General features: G+C 39.8%; 1 pseudogene; it reads left to right on the top strand.

The window, feature by feature from the left end:
- The first annotated feature begins 9553 nt into the window (after window positions 1-9553).
- LOC124725480 lies at window positions 9554-9671 on the top strand (annotated as a pseudogene).
- The last annotated feature ends 1866 nt before the right edge of the window (window positions 9672-11537 follow it).

Here is an 11537-nt window from a genome sequence, read left to right as displayed (position 1 = left end):
CGGGTGTCAGGTTGAGAATCAATGGGAGAGTCCTTAGAAAAAGTAGTCCATCAACAAAGAAGGTGGCTTACAAAACACTCGTTCGACCTATACTTGAGTATTGCTCATCAGTGTGGGATCCGTACCAGGTCGGGTGGACAGAGGAGATAGAGAAGATCCTAAGAAGAGCGGCGCGTTTCGTCACAGGGTTATCTGGTAAGCGTGATAGCGTTACGGAGATGTTTGGCAAACTCAAGTGGCAGACTCTGCAAGAGAGGCGCTCTGTATCGCGGTGTAGCTTGCTGTCCAGGTTTCTAGAGGGTGCGTTTCTGGATGAGGTATCGAATATATTGCTTTCCCCTACTTATACCTCCCGAGGAGATCACGAATGTAAAATTAGAGAGATTCGAGCGCGCACGGAGGCTTTCCGGCAGTCGCTCTTCCCGCGTATCATACGCGACTGAAACAGGAAAGGAAGGTAATGACAGTGGCACGTAAAGTGCCCTCCGCCACACACCGTTGGGTGGCTTGCGGAGTATAAATATAGAGGTAGATGTAGATGTATGCACGGGCAAACAGACGTCCATCTGTTGAGTAACTGACCACCCACATGAACTAAGGGGCTACCAACAGCGTCTGTATCCTCAATGGCCGTTCAGCGAACGTTGCTGCCTGTGGACATCCTCAGCAGGCGCCTGGTTCAAGCACCCACGCCCACTGCTGTTCATGGGTGACGAAGGCAGGACTCTGCTCGTCAGTACCACAAATGAACGTCTACAGAGCCGCGACAGTTGGCCTTTTCCAGATGAACCACGTTTTATGCTTTACAAAGCAGGGTCATGTAGTGATAGTGGGTAGAGCGGGAAACAGTGTTGATAGTGATCAGGGCTACAATATTGAGGGTGACCTGGCAAAAATAGCATCTGCGACGAAACATACAAGTGTTGGCTTGGATTCTGCTTTATGCGGTATGATCGGCCCCAAATGAACAGCTTTGTCAGTAGGGTCAATACGGAACTTCAGGCAGTTACTTTGTCAGGAGTAGGTTTGATTCTGTTGATGATATTGGTTGGTGGGACTTCACAAGACATGTCCTTTATCTCAATAGGAAAGGAAAGGGTAAACTACCTGGAATGATGGCAAAACCTTTGAGGGAGGTGCTGAAACTCATGCGAGTATCTCTTCTGCTTCAATATCGAATGAAATTAAGCTTAATGAGAAGCTCAGACAGGCAGGTAATAGAGATGTTAAAATACCACAAGATTCTCATAAAAGTTCAGTGAAAAATAGAGTTAGTATATTGCGTGAGAATATCAGGGGATTAGAAAACGAAGTAGATCAGCTTCTTGTTTGTTTATAAGATTTAGAAACTGAGGCTGTAAAAGATGTACTACGCCTGCCTGAACATCATATAATCATAAGTATGGAAAAGGTAAATATAGGCCGATATAAGCCTTCAGTACATGTAAGTAGAAACACTATGGAGAGAGGAGGAGTTGCCACATATGTTATAATTTGTCATAGTATGAAAAATTTCGAAAGTTATAAATTTTGGATAGAACAACACATAGGAGCAGATGAGTGTGAGCTTAGACTAAATAATGGTACTTTTATAACTGTAGCTGTTTATAGGTCCCCACTGGCAAATTTTCAACAATTTTTTAAAAACTTGGATTCTTTGTTGTGCTATCTGTCATACACAGGGAAGTAAATTATTGTTTGTGAGGATTTCAGTGCAAATTTTCTGAAATAGCCCGATAGAAAATTTGACCTTGAAGTATTACTTGGTTCTTTCAATTTAACATCAGTTATTGATTTTCCTGCACAGGTGGTACAGGAAAACAGTACACTGATAGATAATGTTTTTATAGACTCAGATAAATTTAATCTAATAAAAACTTTTCCTGTAAGGAATGGTCTGTCTGGTCATGATGTACAGCTAATTACAGTATATGACATAGCTCCATATAATAATGCAAAACTGTCCTCCAGAATAGTGCATTCAATTAACTGTTTAACAATTGCAAATTTTAGGGAAAGCTTGCAACAGTTAAACTGGGATGAGGTGTACAAGGAACATGATGCTGATTTGAAATTTAACTTATTTCATGATACCTTTGTGAGCATATTTTAATACTGTATCCCTAAGAAAACAGAGAAACGTAATTGAAAGAAATCTTCTAAAAAGTCCTGGCTTACTAAAGGGATAAAAACATATTGTAAACAGAAAACAGAAACGTAGCCAGAAGGGGTAATCATCCAGAAACAGTGAAACATAAAAATTACTGGACTGTATTAAGAAAAGATACTAGAAAGTCCACAAGTATGAGCATTATGTCTAAGATTAGCACCTCTGATGACAAAACTAAAACAATTTGGAATATTGTTAAATAGGAAACAGGGCAACTGAGAGCACAAGAAGACTGCATTTCGGTCAAACTCAATGAAAATTTTAACAAAACGTCACAAGTAGAAAACATTTTTAATAATCATTTTAAGTGTTGTAGAGAAAATAGGATCCAGCTACTCATTAGAAAATGCAAGGCAGTATGTGGAAGAAGCAATATCTATGCAATTCCATAAAATTGAAATTCAACCCACGTCTCCTACTGATATTAGGAAAATACTAAATTCACTCAAAAGTAAAAGCTCACATAGAATTGATGGCACACAAGTATGAAAAGCTTTTTCCCAGCAGATAACTAGGTTTCTCAGCCACATTTGTAGTAGCTCACTGGAACAGGCCATTTTTCCATGTAGACTGAAATGTGCTGTTGTTAAACCATTTCCTTCAAAAAGGGGATAGATCTGATGCTAACAACTGCTGCCAAGTCTCATTTCTGACAGCTTCATCCAAAATCCTTGAAAAGGTAATGTATTCAATAGTAGATCACACATTTGTAAAACTGAAGTAATGTTAATTTGGCTTTCAGAAAGGCTTTTCAACAGAAAATGCTACATATCCTTTCACTGATCAAATATTAAATACTCTGAATAACTGAGCATCACTCACTGGGATATTCTATGATCTCTCAAAGGCTTTTGTCTGTGTGAATCATGAAATTCGTCTAGATAAGCTTAAGTATTGTGGTATAGGTGGGACAGTGCACAGATGGTTTAATTCATATTTAACCGGAAGAATGCAGAAGGTTGAACTTAACATTACAAATAGTTCGCAAAAATCAGCAGAGTCCTCTAACTGGGAAGGTATCAAGAATGGTATCTCACAGGGTTCAGTCTTGGATCCCTTATTGTTCTGAATATATATTAATGACTTGCCACTCATGAAGATGCAAAGCTAGTTCTTTTTGCTGATGATACAAGTATAGTAATCATAGAAACAAGAATCAGCTGAGGAAATTGTAAACAATGTCTTCCAGAAAATTATTAAGTGGTTCTCTGCAATTTGACTCTCTCTAAATTTTGAGAAAACACAGTTTTTACAATTCTGTACAGCAAATAACATAACACCACTGATAAATATAGAGTTTGAGAATAAGTCTGTTGCTATTGCAGAATATTCAAAATTTCTGGTTGTCTGCATTGATGATAAATTGAATTGGAAGAAACACATTAATGATCTGCTGAAATGGTTAGGTTCAGCTACTGATGCTATTACAGTTACTGCAAATTTTGGTGATAAAGATATCAGTAAATTAGCCTTCTATGCCTGTTTTCATTCACTGTTTTCATATTGCATCGTATTTTGGGGTAATTCACCATTCAGAGAAAAAGTATTCATTGCACAAACGTGCGTAAAGAATAATAGCTGAAGCCACCCAAGATCAGCTTGCAGACATTTATTTAAGGAACTCGGGATATCCACAGTACCTTCGCAATACATATATTCACTTATGAAAGATGTCATTAATAACCCATCACTAGCGAAGTGAGTAACTACAACACTAGAATAAGGGATGATCTTCACTACTGTAGGTAAAGTCTGACTTTGGCACAGAAAAGAGGGCTGAATTATGCTGCCACAAAAATCTTTGGTCATTCGCCAAATAGCATCAAAAGTCTGACATATAGCCAACCAACATTTAAAAACAAATTAAAAGAATTTATGAATGACAACTCCTTCTACTCAACAGTTGGATTTTTACTTATGAAGTAATAATTGTAAAAAATATATACTGCACAAAGAAAATATGTTAAACTGACACATTCGACATCATTACGAAATGTCGTATTTCTGATCTACGGAACAGGTATTAAAGTACTCTAATGTAGTGAAATATGTAAAATTGAGGATAGTCTTCTGCTCTGAATTATTTATTACTGATAAGAATTTTTCCAGACTTCTCAAAACATTTTTGTTTGTTTCTAAGTTCTGTTTGTTTGTTTAAAATGTTATTTAGTTTTATTTCAAATGTGTATGCATTTATATTTCCTCTGAGATGTCCATGTAGCTTCCTTTCTCGTCTCTATGAAGAATGGAAAGATTAGTGCATATGTGTACTGTACGATGTTGATTTTCTTGAAGATACTTACTAAATGTGTAGAAGATGTTTTCGCTTTTGTTTGTATGTTCTTTGCATCTTTTACTGTTTGTCCGATGTAGAACATGTTACAGTCACTGCATTTAATTTTATGTATTCCTGAATGGTCGCATTTGTGAGCTTTGACGGTTCTATACATTCTGTTAAAAAACATCTCTGACAAACTATTGTAACTATAGTATGCTTTTTATACAGTTTGTTGGGTCTACACAGCAACAGGGCACCATGCACAAGACATAATAAAAGGTAGATTGAAGAAATGGAACGATGCATTTCTAGCATTTGTCGATCTAGGGAAAGCCTTAGGCAGTGAAAGATACAAAGCTCAAGTGAAAGGTGAAGAAAGACAATCTCGGGTTAAGAGGGGTTTAAAGTATGGCTGTCGCTTGTCACCACTGTTGTTCAACTTGTACGACGAAGGAGCAATGAAGGAAGAGAAGAAAATTTCGGAAGAGGACTAACAGTTTACGGAGAACAGATACAAATGATAGGATCCGCAGACGCCATAGCCTTTCTGGCCTAATGGAAGGAAAACGAATGTATACCTGTTGACAGAAACGGGAAGCATACTTGGCACTAAGATAAGTTTTCGTACGCATAGGAGTCAACAATGGAAGGGGAAGAAGGGGGACAGAAGGGGGTACTTGCTACCTTCTGGAATATGGGGCAGACCTTGCTATTCATATGGAAATCTCACGCTCTCCTAGAAATAATTATCTCGTTTTGCTCAACCTCAGATTTAGAATTGCCAAATGCAAGGAGAAACAAATTGCTTTAGTAAACACTAACTATTTGGTTATCAGTACATTCATGGGAAATTATACTGGTTTCTTGTCACGGTGGCGGTTTCGGCGTTGTTTTGCTGTCCTGAGGCATACGAACCTTTATTATACCCGATCTTTTCTCTGTCTCTTTCTTTTACGGTACTTTACAAGCTACAGAGTGACTGTTACAACACCCAGCACGGTGAAAAAATAAAAAGTTGCAAGAAAAGATCCGTCGCCTGCTGCACATCGTAATCTAAAACAGTATGTTTGTGTTTGACCCGCCTAGACTTGATGAGAGTTCGTTCTGTTTTACATAGGAAAGCGATTGTAATAGGGTATCAAGAACATAGTCATGCTTTAAGGTAGATGTATTCATCTGCACATCATTTGTGGGCCCAATTTTTAGCAGGAAGAGAGCAAAAAATGATAAATATCGAGGTCGAAAAGGTGTTTGGACTTTCTTAATGTACATGGGGTGTAAACCAGCGCGACGTCCAGCCATAGAGTCATACTTCTGTAGCCCAGTTGCCATGAGTACACAGTAACGTACCAAATCACTGATACGAGGATCATTTTGGTTCACAAAAATAATATAAGAAACTAAACTTTCGATGTACTAATGAAGTATGCTTAGCCTTAAGGTATAACAGGAATCTGCCAACGAAAGGTACTGACTGGATAACTGTTAAACATTAAATGCACGGTCAGCTTCAGTACTGCCTGTCAGTTTTATTTCCTGGGACACGACACGATCTCACACTCAACTAATCAGTCATACAAAAATTGACAATTTCGAAAGCTAACTTTCGCTTGGGCAAATTTCGGCAGACGCTTATTTTCATATGGCGAGACTGACTGAGAGTCCTTCGAGAGGGATGATAAGCCGCCAGATTCAAGTCTCTTAAATGGACGCCACTTCGGCGTTTTGCGTGTGCCTGAGAAACGAGATACTTTAATAAGGAACTTGAATAACGTGCCGTTATGGGCACATCTTCACATCTTCGTAAGGGCAAAGGACAACTGAAAAATTTCAAGGTCTGACCAGAGTTCGATCTTGCAAAATTTCAGATTGCAAACATTTTTTCCTCCTAGTAGCCCATGGTGCCTCTCTTCAACGCTGCGTTCTATGGCTAACTTCTCACGCTAGTCTCCAATTTTTCTTCATTTTGTTCTCTTCTTTTTCATTTTTAATCTTAATCCTTGAAATAATTCTTCTTGTTGAAAATGAGAGGGGAAAGTCTGGTATTGCGATATTCCTTACGGTTAATAAAGACCACTAGCACTCCAAGAACGTTGGGGTTCCTCTTTGCATATTTCGTCAGTACAAAACAACAGGGATGATTAAAACCTTTCGTAACCGCTCAACCGCCTCACCTTTGTCGCACGATCCAATGATGCTGATGCCGGAGTGGCTGTGGTTATACAATGGTGAGTGAAATGAGGCACATACGGAAGATAGACCTGTGTTTGGTTCCTCGGAATATGAATCAGTCTGGCTGGAAAATGACATTCAAATCTATGGCGGTGGAGTTCCTTCTGATAATTAAAGACAGTTTCTTCCTCGTCCACGACCAAACTGCATTTTTATCTGAACAAAAGGATCTATGTGCGACGGTATCCTGTAGATGACCATTTCTGTAGAGAGGATCTGTTGTTATATTTATATTGCGTAACTCCTTTCTTCTTGGAAATTTCCCACAGACCACATCCAACCAATTTGATTTGATCTCTGGTGGCAGGAATTTGTAATGGATATTCCACCAAACCCCGCTCCAGTCTGTTGATGAGTAAACCAAAAGACCGCCTATACTTAGTACAGAATATGGCTTGAAGATAAAGCAAACATGGATGCGATGATAAGTATTCGAAAGACCAATAACGACTTGTTTAACAACGACACTGAGAACGACACTATAGAGAAGAAGTAAAACAGTTCTTCTTTCCAGGAAACAAGACTCTACAATGTGGCTGAAGCAAGGAAGATCTCAGTAGTAGTTTGATACTGACAACGACAGATTTCTGCAGGAGAAGGGCTGTATTCATATCAAATATGAAAATGTGGAAGGGGTTCCTGAAAGAACACATATGGTTCAATGCTTTTTAAGGATGTGGGACATGGACCATACGAAAGTCGAGGAAGAAGGAAATGAAAATATTTGAAATATAGTGCTATCGAAGAATATTAAAGATAAAGTTAACAGATGAAGTACGAAATGAATAAGTGCTAAAAGAAAGAGGTGCGGAATTAAGTTTCTGTTTACCTTTACCGAAGAGGAGACAGGTTAAAAGGACATCTGCAACGAATAGCTAAATGGCGATGGGAGCAACTGGAGAGAAGAATAAGTAGGTACTGGCATGTGCACAACATACTGTAGAGAACGCTGGGCGTAATAGTTACGTAGAGATGAAAGCATATGCACAACACATTGTAGAGAACGCTGAACCTAATAGTTACGTAGAGATGAAAACATTAGACCTATATAAGATTAGATGTGGTATGGGATCAAACCAGTAGAAAACTCTCTCACTCACTCTCTCCCTCTCTTCTCTTTCTCTCTCTCTCTCTCTGTTTCTCTGCCCTAGCGTTTACCAGTTGTGCGGGGTCCGCTTTTTCATGATTTGGCATTTTTCTTTTTAACTTTGTAACGAGGTGCCCTTCCTGTCGCCACAGCCGCCAAATAACATCGAAGAAGGAAGTCGAATGAACCACCTCCCTGTGAATCTTGTAAACATTATTGTGTGTACTACCGTAACTTTACGGTTTGTGAATCGTATTTTCCGAGACGGAGACTGGGGCCAGCATTTGCCTAAACGAGCTTGGAAAACCGCGTAAAACCACAGTCAGGCCGGCCAGGGTACCAGACGAATGGTCGTTATAATGGCTTAAAAAAAAAGAGCTTAAAAGATCGGCATGTTAATGTACACTGGTGCCTGCTTAGTAGCGGCAGAAATGAGAAAAGGATTGTTGGAGATAAGAACTTGTTTGCGCTTCAGCCGTCGCCAAAACACTCAAGAGTGTGACGAATGGGCTGTCACTTTGCGACGGCTTTACACATCGGCAGTTTTCATTACCGGAAGGTCTACTACACTGAAATATATCCCCATGTGTCAGCTTGGTCTTGCATGTGTGACATAGTAGTGACGGCAGTAGGTAAAGATTTTTCCTTTCCAGAGGCTGTGTCGCTTTTGTATGAAGTGCTTTTTGTCATATTTCTATAGCTACAAGTCTTCCTTAATGTATCAACGCCTCTTCAAAATATACTGAACTTTATTTCTTAATATGCACAACTTGTAGAAATTTAGTCCTTGAATCTTTCAAAGTACTCACCGGCACTATCCACGCGCCTGTTCCCGCAGTGTTTCAACTTCGCCATGCCATCTTGAAAAGCTTCTTTTGAACTGTCCTTCTGTCCCGTGACAAATTCTCTCTAATGTCGCGACCGGTACCGAAACGATTACATGTCAGCGCTTTGGAAACAAGCAACTAACTTACACAGAATGATGCTTGAGAAGTAGCATGGTTGGGGAGGGCAGTTTTGACACAACAATCGCGATCTCACATTGATGAGAAAGGGTAGATGTCAAAACAGAGGTGACTTGCAACAAAATTTAAATCAAAGTGAAATTTCCATAGTAGCCTATCCTGCTCAAAGTGTAGCAAAATAAAATGATATAATTTTAGCTAGGTTGGACAGTTTCCCTTTATTGCTACTTGTAATAAAAATTCGGTTAATAGCTGACATAGACTGTCAGTAATCTCAGTGGGTATCCCATTCTGCAAGGTTATCTTTCAAGAGTATTAATTCACACTACAATCCGGAGTAATGTTTTAAAGCCATTTGAAGACTGAAGCAGTGGTTCTTAAAATTAATTCCACGAAGTGTTTTTAAAAAATAACATGAATTTTTGTTTTTTTTGTATAGAATTCTATTTATTCATCTATAATTCTATATTATCCAGTTATGACATCAGTTTTTCCTATCCCCGATATACATCTGGAACTCGATCTTTGGGATAGCTTTCCGCTCTCTCATCTAGGCTTGTAAAACGATGCCCCTTTGAAGCTCTCTTTAATTCTTGGAACAGAAAAAGTCACTTTAGGCCATGTTTGCCTAATACGGAGGCTGGTGCACAGTTACAGTACTGTCTTTGGACAAATTTTCACGAACTAGAAAGTGCAAGCAGATGCATTATCATAGTGCAAACACCGTGATTTATTTCGCTACAAATCTGGACGATTTGTTTTCGGACTGCTTCACGCGAACTGCGTTGAACTTTTAAGTAGTGCTCCTTAGTGATCGTTCAGGCAACGGCCTTGCTGCAGTGGATATACCGGTTCCCGTCAGATCACCGAAGTTAAGCGCCGTCGGGCACGGTCGGCACTTGGATGGGTGACCATCCGGGCCGCCATGTGCTGTTGCCAGTTTTCGGGGTGCACTCAGCCTCGTGATGCCAACTGAGGAGCTCCTCGACCGAATAGTAGCGGCTCCGGTCAAAGAAAGCCATCATTACGACCGGAAGAGCAGTGTGCTGACCACACGCCCCTCCTACCGGCATCCTCATCTAAGGATGACACGGCGATCGGATGGTACCGATGGGCCACTTGTGGCCGGAAGACGAAGTGGTTAGTGATCGTTCGACCTAGCAACAAGAACTCACGGTGCAGTATGCCATTAAAATCGGAAGACGCCTGTGCTTAACCTTCTCATTTAACCGTACTTCATGAACTTTTTCAGTCCGGAGAGTGTAGCCGATCGAGAATGCTTCTATTGGGACGATTGAGCATTAGTTTCGACTTCTTGACCGCAAATCTATGTTTCGTCTCGTTTTAGTATTTACGTGTCGTTGTTGAATTTACCTGAGTGACCTATATTCGACACTGTTTTTGTTCGAAATTCATTAATTTGTGTAAAAAATTTTGCTGTTATGCGTTTCATACGCAAAACACCTGAAAATATTCCATGGCATGAACCAATTCATATTCCAATGTCATCATTGGATTCTCTGATTATGGCTCGGAAATCGTTCACAATCATTTCTTTTTTTCCACGTTTTCATCATTTGATGATGTGTTGGGGCGTCCAGGCTGCTCGTTATCTTCACGCTTATACCGCTCGTAAACACTTGCTCTACTCGTTGCTGCCACAAAAAAAGCAATACTGAACAGTTCTAAAACTTTGCTGTGCTTTATTCAACTGATGCAGCAAAACTTTATACAAGTTCCCTGATAAATTTTTATACAAAATAAATAATCACCGATTCTACCAAAAGACGTTAACCTCTTTGACAGCTGACAACAGACTAAATATCCAGTATCGCTAACAGTATACAAACACTTTTCAGATATGTTTACTGATACAGCAACAAAAAATTGCGTGAATCAGACTAACAACTTACAACAGACGTAATTACGAAATTCCAGCTACTTTTTGAAATGATATCGTATACGTAGACAGCATGTGCCATCCGCACTCGTACGTTAATACATCGCTGACGTGGATCAGACAATCGAAATATCACTATCTGTTTCCTCGTGTCGTCAGCGGATAAGATGATCCTTGGATAGAGACATAACATTCGTCATACGGGAATACAAACGCTAATATACTATTCTACTCGGCTAAGCTATTAATCGCTCGTCGCAAGAAGGAATCAGTATTCGAGTCGTGGTCGTAACGCAAAATTTTAGTCTGTCTAGAGACAAAGATGTTAGCAATTTTTCGTAGAGAAGCTTGGATTCATAGAGGCCTTTCCTCAGAATTTTACAAGTTTGAAGAGGTCAGTAATTTTCATCAAGCCAGCTGTTCGTTGGTGTATCAGTCTTCACCTGTTTAGTTCGTGGCGTGATGGGTGACAGGTGATTTAGCTGAATTAGACAGCGGAATTAGAGAGAAACACTTGCTTAACTGGACGAAGATCATGAAGAGAGTTATGGTATGGGGGATGTTTTCATGCCATTCCTCTGGTGATCTCGCCATTTTGGAAGACACAATGGATTAACACAAGTATGCATCTATTCCTGGGTACCATATCTACCACTACGTGCAGTTTTTTTCTCCTCAGCACGTTGACACTTGCCAATAATCGCACGGACTGAGGTCTGGGGACCTGGGAGGCCAAGCATGACGAAAGTGGAAGCTGAGCACACGATCATCATCAAATGACGCGAGCAAGAGATCTTTCACGCGTCTAGCAATACTTTTTTTTTGCTCTAATAAAACCCCCTGTCATTCCAAGCATGTGTGTCAATTTGTACCTCTCTATCTACAGTATTCCGTGGTTTAATAAG

Source organism: Schistocerca piceifrons, chromosome 1 (genome assembly GCF_021461385.2).
Source record: "Schistocerca piceifrons isolate TAMUIC-IGC-003096 chromosome 1, iqSchPice1.1, whole genome shotgun sequence".
In the NCBI taxonomy this organism is placed as follows: domain Eukaryota; kingdom Metazoa; phylum Arthropoda; class Insecta; order Orthoptera; family Acrididae; genus Schistocerca; species Schistocerca piceifrons.
This window is presented reverse-complemented; position numbering and strand designations above follow the sequence as displayed.